The 9,929-nt window shown below is 47.3% G+C and overlaps 1 protein-coding gene across 3 annotated transcripts in view; it reads right to left on the reverse strand.

The window, feature by feature from the left end:
• GNG7 (G protein subunit gamma 7) overlaps positions 1-7,988 on the reverse strand; it is a 63,938-nt gene extending 55,950 nt beyond the window's left edge. The window contains exons 1-2 of one of the 3 annotated variants that reach the window (XM_035900982.1): positions 7,811-7,988; positions 7,500-7,578 (exon numbers count right to left, since the gene is read on the reverse strand). The gene's annotated coding sequence lies outside the window, so the exon portion shown is untranslated. The remainder of the gene's footprint in view (positions 1-7,499; positions 7,579-7,810) is intronic. The other 2 variants (XM_035900983.1, XM_035900981.1) reach the window with 2 other exon arrangements.
• Positions 7,989-9,929: the final 1,941 nt, after the last annotated feature.

Raw genomic sequence — 9,929 nt, forward strand, 5'->3', positions numbered from 1 at the left:
AGCACAGCCCTGCCCGATCCCCCTTCAGAATTCAGTAATAAACTCAAAGGGACTGAAATTCAGGGGATTTTGGCAATCAATTTTGGCATGCTCCTCCCAAAATAACGCATGGGAGACGGGCAAGGAGCATGCACAGGACTGTGGAGCTGAAAAACAAATGCAGCAGCATCTGAAAGGTCCTGCAGGTAAGAAGGGCCACCAGGAACACGGGAAAACAAGTTCCCGGGAGCAGCACTTCCCTGGGATCCCCTTGCTCTCCCTCCAAGGAGGCATTTCCATCCCAAGGAGATGCAGTTCCTGCCTCCCCCTGCGGTACAGGTGAATACGCCTCAACAGAAAGGGGGTGCGAGGAGCACTCTGGAGGAACTTCAGCCCTCTAAGTGGATATGCTCTTCAGCCCTTGCCGTGCAGGATGGCGTGCCTTTTGTAAGGGGAAGGAATGAAGATTACTTTCCCAATGTCCCGCTAATTGCTGAAAAAGATGAACTTGCCCCCATAAAGCCCAGGCTGCACTGAGCCAGCCTTGGGCTGCAGTCCCCACTCCGCTGCCTCCCAACTCGTCCAGCCATACGTGATTTCATAGCATGAAAAAATAATTACGGCTTCTAAATTGCAAAGAGATTTAAATAGCAAGTAGCTTGGCCCCGTGAAGTATGTGCAGTTGTTTAAGTGCCTCTGGTGCTCTGTAAGAGCTGATAAATGCCAAGCTGCCACAGGAATCAGCCACCACCTCCAAGCTGCAGGAGAGAGCTCAACGCCTCATTTAAAGACAAGCCACCCAAAACCAAATCTGCCTTAGGACTAAATGAAGTCTTGGAGCTGTAAGTGAAGTGAAAACCTGAAACGACAATACACACGCTCTCTATTTTTATTGGTATTGTTCTTGAACTTTGTCAATGTATCCGTCTTCTTGATTGTTCTTTCTTTGGGTTTAAAAGCGACATGGGGACTTCTGGACTGCCAATTTTTTTAAACCAGTCACCATTCCAAGAGCTGTTTAGGTTTTCTGCAGGCCCTACCATTTGAAGACTACTCCAGAAGCCCAGCAGAATTCTCTGCAGCTGAAGGCAGTGCCCGAGCAGTTCCCGAGCAGCAGGTGGGAATGAGACCACCAGGAGCACCACGCTCCTTGCGACACAGCTACTGTTTTGACAGGGACATTTAAATCCCAGACAGCCCATTGCTGGTTTATGGCCTCTGTAGAGTAAGTTGGGCAGGAGACATGCCTGTAGGCAGGCCCTTTGCTAGAAGGCTGCCTGTCAGGCTGGAGTCGAACGCTGCAGGAGCCAGTGCTGCTGCAGGAGCAGGCTCTTGCCTGGGCTCCTCCCAGCTTCCCCCTCCTCCGGTTTGCAATCAGTGCCAGCTTTGCCGACATCCCAAACTATGCCTGATTAACATCAGCAGCATTTCTCCTGCGCGGACTTTTGAACTGGCAGTTAGTACAGGAGGAACAGTTTGCAGCAGGGAAAAAACAACCCAACCACTTTCCAGATGAACACAGAACCATCCTTGGCTTTCCGCAGAAACGAGCCTGTTGTTTGTAGGCTTGCAGAATCTGACTCCAGGGGCTGGTCTGTTCTTGCTCAAAGAGGGAAAACAAGCCTGACCTCAGTGTGCTGGAATAAACTCTGCCCCCTCCTTCCTTCCACGCTTCTCCCAGTGCAAAGGTAAGGAACATGATATCCAGCAGCGTGACCGAGCTGGCCGAGTGAAGCGTGACCACACACTCTCCTGTTTACCGACATCGAAAACAAGACCACAAGAGCCATGGATGTAAACTGACTGGAGCACTCCTGCTGCCATTCATCAGGCTACGCCGGCCAGCACTTCCCAGATGGCAAAAGGTCCTCGTAAGCCAGCCGGCCCCCAATACAGCAAGTACAGCACACTCGCTATTTAGCACATGCCTCTCCGTGCATGGTCGGCCCCGCTTGCAGCGGACACTCCCCTATCTCCCACTTGTACCATTTCCTACCCAGCCGATAAGCAGGCTGCAATTTCCTCCCGGCGGATATTGCACACCAGCGCCTGCTGGCAACAAAGCCCGAACAAAGAACCTAAAAGTCGTCGTGCAAGACTTGGACTGGCTCTGCCACTCTCATTAGGAACAGCTACACGTCATGGGAATTTGTCACACCAACAGGTTTGGACAAAAACCTTGTTGTATTTGGACCTTCTTGACCTATGCCCTGTTTACGGTACGGGCCAAAACCCTTTGCTCAAGCCGGCTCTGCAAACATGCAAGCGGCTAGCGATGCAAGTACCAGCACTTTAAGAGATACCTTGACGTGAGTGTGGGCAGCAAGGAGGGGAATTCCTTTTCCGAACTAACTGGAAGCAGCAACAGTTGGTAATGCAAAGCATCTCCCAGGGCTGCAGCCTGCAGCTGCCAACGTTCCCTCAAAGTCAGGGCAAGGCTCGAAGGAAGCCAGATCATCCATTCCAGCCCACCAGAAAACCCGTGGTGCCAGGAACTTCGTGGGAGGCAGCCTCTGCAGAAGAGCCTTTCCACGAGCATCGTCCAGCTCACCGGCCGGAGGAACTTGCTCTGCTTCCCTCGGACACTCCAAGATCCGGTAGATCGCAGAGCAGACAGGAGGCCGATGCTATCAACTATTCCAACCGTGATTAATAAGAAGTTCTATTAAAAGATTAGAAAGAACTGAGGAATATGAGATTCAAAACCTTATCCTTCTGTAGCGAGTGACTGATGATGGTGCTGCTAGTCCTTAGGATTTTTAAAGAATGCTCACATACATGGCAAAGCATAAACGTCCCAGACACTGCACTCACAGAATGACCAAGATACCAACCCTACCACCTTGGCAAATGAAGGTAGATGGGCAGTTTTCCTGACAATCTGACTTGGCGTTTTAAAGTGAGAACTAGAAAAAACTGCATTTGCACAGGCTCTAAAGCCTAACTCCAGCCTGCAGTCTGCTCATTTTGCTATCAAAGATTTCAGGCACTAAAGAGCCCATGCATTTTAGGCAGAACAGAGCCAGTCAGCATGCGATTTGTACGGAACAGCCTCGACGTTCCCCTTCCAGAAGGGAGCCCTGCTCCGGTAGGAGCAGCGTGGCACAGCCCGCCGCAGGCAGCTCAGCAGCGGGGCTGGTGCAGAGCTCTGGCCCCCCCAGCCCAGCGGGACGACACGACCTCGTTCAGCGCCATCAGGTAACGCAGAACAGCTCATGGAAAATGAAGCCATCAAATAGCAAAAGGCTCCTTTTAAGATGCCTGATGGATCCCTAATCAAGGAACTCGGGAACTGTTACATGCCGTCCCACAGGGCTAAATTAAAGCATTACTGGCAGGTACTGCTGACCGACAGATAACGAACTGACACCGAGATGCATCAGCACGAGATTGTGATTCAGAGCAGTGCTGCAATTAGGTAATGAGGTAACGACCTGCTGTGCAGCATTGCGCAGCATCTCACTCAGGCAAGGAGGGCACAGACCCACACCAGAAGTTCAGGTTCCCCCAGCGCTGCCCTGTTAGTGAAGTTGAAGGAAGAGAAAGGCATTACTGAAGGTGAAGTTGCTCAGATCGCACTTGAAGTTAAGCACCCTTAATGGGATAACCAACGCCAGGTTTAAGTCTGCTGCTTAGTGCTCTAAATAGGCTAAAGATCTTGGTCCAGAGGTAGACTTTGTCAGGCCTCTAAAAATACATACACCTATAAATAGTAAATCATTATCAAACAATTGCATCTGGACAACGGATGCAAAATACCCAGGGTACAGAGTGAGCCTGTAAAGTTTAACTTTCCCCCATTAATTCCTCCAAGGGATGAGCAGATTCTTTTTCCCTTGCCCACAGAACTCCTGCCATTTTCCAGCACACAGCCCAGGATTTTTGCTAAGTAACAGCTGCAACAGCCAGTGCACATTTGCTTTTGGAAGCAAGTCGCTAATTGTGAAGTTGCTAGGAAGTCTGTTCTGGCAACTTGCTCTGGAACATTTTTTGAGTCCTAAAAAGGGAAGGCTTGGAGGAAAGGCAAGCAAGGAGGGCCTTCCCTATGTCCTGCAGGGCTTCACACCTCAAGGGATCTATGCTTCAAGCTCGAAAGCCACAGAAACCATTTGACAGGACCCACGCTACTACACTTCGAGCTAAAGGCCCTCCAAAGGCCGAGCCTGGCCAGCAGCTGCTCCCAAGCAGCTCAGCGCCTTCGGGATCTCAGAGCAATGGGAAGCATTGCCAGCAGCTGTGCTGCTGGAGGACAGAAAGCAGCTCAGCACCCCAGCTTCATGCACAAAGGCATCTATGCATGAGCAGTTTCACGTGGGGGAAGGTGCAACTCCAGACCACACAGCCCTGTTAAAAAAAGAAAGGAAAAAAAAAAAAAAAAAAAAAAAAGAGTAATTCATAACTGAAGCTTAAGTGTGAAATGCCTTAAATACTCATCGATCTCAGGAGGAGCAGAGGTGACCAAGGATGGCTAGCACGGACCAACGCAGCACGGTACACGGGCACCGTATTTGCCTACCCAGCCATTTCGCAGCAAGCAGAGCGGTCTGCCGAGAGGCCTGGGGTATTCAGGACAGTTCCTACACAAGCACGCGTTCCCACTCAGGCTGTGTTTTCCCTCTGAGCAAAAGAGGAAAAAGTTTAAAATAAACCTCGCAGACGGCAGCATTCCATTTGCAAGAGTTCATTCTTTAAAGAAACGGGACAAACTAATTCCTCAGTAAATATTCGGGGTTGCAACTCTGCTTAGCAGTATCTCATTGAACACTTGCAGGGTTTGAGAGCGCCAGCAACACAGGCAGGACAGCAGCCCATGGAAATAACGGCACTTATTTCAGCAGTAACAGAGCTATTTTTAAAAATTTTACTTATGGGATGCCAATTTCCTGAAGCTGTTTGGAAAATTCAATGTAAAAATGTACAAACACAAGTGGAACAAAAATGTGCTGTAGCAACAGCCTTCTTTTGCTAGGAGACACGCTAGATATGATTCTGGACTTTCCAACTTACTTTCATCCAAAAAAAGTCACCTTTTCCTCCATTTAGAGGACGAATTAAGAATAGCAACAAAAAAAAAAAAAATCTGTATGTCCACAGCAAAAAATGTTTGCTTATAGAGAAAGCTTATTCCTAAAAAAAAAAACACAAACCCAACCTTCCCATTTTAGCAAATGCTTCCAGCTGTTATAAACGGATCACACCAGTGACAATACACTTCTTGACTCTAGGGATGCTTAGGTTTAACAGAATTAGATTGGCTCAGTGCCTCTGCCAGGCACATAAGCAATACAAGAACTTCTTTTATGTCGCTGACAACCTCCTAAAAATTGGAGGAATTTTAAAATGTACACCAACTTAACAACTGCTTGAAACAGGAAGAGGAGGTGAAAGAGTATCCAGCTGAAGCAGCAAGGGAGAATTCATTACACTGTAAATACCAGAGGGAAACACAGATGGGATGCTGAGGTTTATAATTCTTAAAGTGCCATTATAAAAGTGCGCAAGCATTTGCTTTTAAATATTATGACAAGCAGCTGAACGGCATAAAGTACAGCTCTTTTCATAGGCTGCACTGACAATTCAGGAACTGTTCCAGTAAAACAAGTACTAAACATCAACAGGCTGTTGACTTTAAATCCCCAAAACCACCCCGCACACACACAATGATGACAAACTAGCATTGCTTCCAAGCTAGCAATAAAGCACTCCCCAGGGAGGGGAGCTTGCCCCCTTTCCTACCAGATGGGTAAAGTTCACCTCGTTCTGCCATTACTGAGAGAAGAAAAACATCTCGAGGAAGGATTTAGAAGCAAGGTTAATAGTTTTGGTTTAAACGTGGATGTTTCTCCTGGGATAGTTTTTTATCTCAAAGCAACTCACGAGGTCATTTCAATGTGCTTTCGTGTTATACAAGTGTCCTATCTTCCAGGGGCTATCAAGCAATTTCATACAGTCAATTAGGAGAAAACCTAAATGCCTTAATGAACCCTGGGCAACAGGGTGCGTTTGATAGATCAGCGAGTGCTAGGCCAGGGCAGCATTTCTGCAAGGTGTTAAGTCACCGGTAAAGGTGCCTTCACGGAACTTTTAGGAACTGGGCACAAATGGATTAAAAACTGCTTCCTAAATTAACAGATAGGTGCGGTGAGAGTCCTGACGGGCAGCAGAGAACTGCTGGTTATTCACCACGCAGAGCTGAACGCAACGAAAGGGCTCACAAACGGGTCCTGAAAGCAGAAGCCAAACCCAGCAGTGACAACTCATTCACAGGCGCTGCCACAGAAACAGCTTAAAAAGGAAGAAAAGCACGCTGGGCTGGGGAGAGACGCGTGCTTCTGCTTCAGTTAAAAACCTGCCTCCTTGGTGAGCAAAGATTTGCTTTTGAGATGGAGACTGGTGTAAGCGTTTCCTGTTTGGAGCCCTAAGGCAAAATATTACAATATAACAACCTCCATTAGTTTTCCTTTTTTTTTGTTTTTCTCCCCAGCTCCTTCTGTTTTGAATTAAGTCTGCAGTTGACTCTGGCTCACAGCAAAGCTCTACGCTGATCCCACGAACATCCTTCCCCTCTTGGAGGAGACACCAAGTGCAAAAAGTAGGGCAAAATGACGCAAGTGGGCCAGATAGGACATTTTTTTAGGAAAGTGTGGCAAGAGGAAGCGCTGCTGTATCCCTGCCACAGCCTGGGGAAAGGACCAGCAGTCACATGATGATATACAGCTCCTAATACATTTGCTAATGAGTCTGCCAGTCAATTACTCATTTCAAATGGTTTCAAGGACTTGCGCTCCCTTCACATTCTAGAGACTAATGCTGTTTCTCGGATGACGAGCAGAAGCAGCGCACGCCTGGCAGCTGATGCCGTGCGGTCCAGCTACCAGGGACACACTGCCCTCTCTTGGAGACTCCAAAACCAGCCCCGCAGAAGGATGCTGAACACCAACACGCTGTCAGCATCTCTTAAAAAATAATTTCTGCCCAAGAGACAAGTCAAGAGGCAACAAGCAACTCTGCTAACACTCCCCTGCCTGAGGAAGGAAGTGTGAATGCCTATTGGAAGAGCTGCTCTTAAGGTAAGTCAGTTTTAACTAATAACCTTCACTTTAGCTTTATTTCATCCTATCAAAACCTTCATCTTTTCACCTGGAATTGTACAGCAGATAATGCACAGCACAACTGTGTCTATCCCAGAGACTGTTATAACATCTAAAGAGCAGCAATACTGTGATGTACTAACAGTCATCACAGAAAAAGAATGTAATTCAGAAAAAAAACTTCCCAACTTACAGGCAACAGCTACACGTCAGCTTTCTGTGTGACCTTGGGGCAATTTTAAACACTTAACTCCCTACCTTGGTCAAACTGTCTCTAAGTGGACTCAGAGTGCTGCTGTCACGTTCACACTACTCACCTGTAAGATACCCCTGGTTTGGGGAGACAAGGACACAAAGACAGGGAAAATTAACCGTGAGGCAGGAGAGAAGGTCTGGATGGCTTTGTGGTGTACTGCGGCGTAAACGTACCTGGTCAGAGCGCGTTCACACCACCTTCTTCAACACAGAGGCAGATGCACTCTCTGGCTTGAAAAAAAGGACAGCTCTCCTAAAAAAGGAAATGGAGAGAGCTTTCAGCAATTAAAACGTTCATGCAGGGAATGCCTGCTACTCTGAACATCAGGCTTTGATCCAACCCGCTGAAGCACCTCACACCTTTTTTATTTATTTTTTTTCATTTAACGAAGGCAGACACAGTAGCCATATGGCTACAAAGACCCTTTTTACACTGACATATTTTCTCCCTGCTGGAAACCAGGCTAGACTTGGCTATTACAGACCTCTGTAAAGTCACCCAATAAGTAGGAGGGACACGTCACGTGGATTCAGTGATTAGCAGCTTCGCAGCTATGACGGTCGGCCAGCTTTAAGGCCGACTCCTGCCATGGAGGCAGAGCACCTGCCTGCACTCAGTGCAATTTCATATCTGAGTCTGAAGATGGCTCCATCGGCACAAGAGATGCCATCCGCTCCTGCCTCCCTATGCACAAGGAAAAAAAAAAATCTCATTAGGCAGACAAAGAATGAAGACATATTCAGAATGCTTAGTCAGCCATCAATCACATGTTATTTGTCATATGCTGACAACAACGATGCGGTGAAGGCAAGGAAGCAGTCACATACATGCTTTATGTATTTCTAAAGATGTAAGACTGCGATATAGAAGCTACAACAAAAGAAAGTAGAGGAAAATAGCTTGAGCAGCTCATGGAAGTCAAAGAGAAAAAGAATGACAAAGACAGATTTAACTAAAGAAAGGGAAGAGGAAGGCATATCTGCAGCATTTCGGGTTTTGTTCCTCCCCACAATGATCAAATTAAAAAGCCCACACACTTAATTTAAGTACAAGTTAAAGGGGAGCTGGAAATACAGTCATTCAGGATCACTACTGAGGCTGGGAAAACTGCTGCATTATGTTCCTTTGTCAAGCAGCAGATAATGAAATCTGCAAAGGAAAATGCGGAATTTGGACCCATCACACAAGAGCCAGAGGGAAACCAAGGAAATCTTTGGTACGGGTTTACCAGGTGGGACCTAAGGAGCTCTGGCCCCACAAACACCACCCCCCACAGGGCATGGGTAATGATGAAAGGGCACAGAAGTGGCTGTGCAAGATCCCAAACCCACGTCCTCATCACAGCTACAGCTGTAACGCTACCCTCGCACACAGCCCAAGTTTTAGAGCCCAATAGGGGTTGGTTTGGTTCTTTTTAAGCACAACGTAAAAAACAGAACTTGGGGAGGGCACATGCCCAGGACCCAATTACATAGCTGTGATTTACTAATAAACCTTTCCCCAGGGAACCTCCACAATGTTTAATTTATACCTTTGAAAACACCTCTGATAAAACCCTGGCTCCACCAACGTCAGGCAAGATTTGTCATTGACTTAAGGGTAAACGTCCTTGTTGCATTTCTGTTTACATTGCATTGTGTCCAAAGCTCCAGATAGGACTTCAGGATTTAATTTGTGGTGACAGGCAGTCACCTCAGCATTTCCAACAGCCAGCCAACCCCTGCAAACACAAGGCTACTGAGACCCTGATAAAACCCTGGCTCCACCAACATCAGGCAAGCTTTGTCATTGACTTAAGGGTAAACGTCCTTGTTGCATTTCTGTTTACATTGCATTGTGTCCAAAGCTCCAGATAGGACTTCAGGATTTAATTTGTGGTGACAGGCAGTCACCTCAGCATTTCCAACAGCCAGCCAACCCCTGCAAACACAAGGCTACTGAGACCCCTCCGAGGCTTGACCCTAGATGAAACCCTCTCTATTAGAAGAGAAACATCCAATTCATGCTAAAACCTTTAATGGGAGAAAGGGAATAGAGAACAGGAACATTATTATTTTAGGTAAAGCTTTTGCAAGGTTGGCTTTCCTTTAAGGTGTGATAAAAACAATCGGGTAACTCCGGCTGGTGCTGCAGGGGGCCACAGGGCAATAGCAGGGCTGCTGCTGGTGCGCGGCCTGTTTTCATGGCAACTGCACTAAAACAGATGCTGCGAGCCCTGCGAGGGCAAGTAGCTGCAGAGCTTGTTTCTCGAGGGAACTGTTTAATGTCTAATCATTAACAGTAAAAAACACCCCAGATAAAAGTCAGCTAGCGATAGACTAAAGCAATGATGCATTTCAAGTCAGCAGAGTCATTACAGTCACCAGGAAGCGCGGGATGTTTGCTTGTTCCTGTTATGGCTCTACCGTGTTTCCCCTGCAGAGGGGACAGCTTCGCAGGAAACAATATAAATTAGAATTAGAAAGAGTCATCTATTTGTTCTTCAAACCTCCCTCATCCCAACAGCAAGAGCATTCGCTCCAGCGCGCTGAAGGCAGCAAGATCAGCCGTGCTCACGCACGTTAGGGCATTTTAAGCTGCTGCTGCCATGACCGATGAGAAGC

Source organism: Egretta garzetta, unplaced genomic scaffold, assembly GCF_000687185.1.
Source record: "Egretta garzetta isolate BGI_Z169 unplaced genomic scaffold, ASM68718v1 scaffold968, whole genome shotgun sequence".
NCBI lineage: Eukaryota > Metazoa > Chordata > Aves > Pelecaniformes > Ardeidae > Egretta > Egretta garzetta.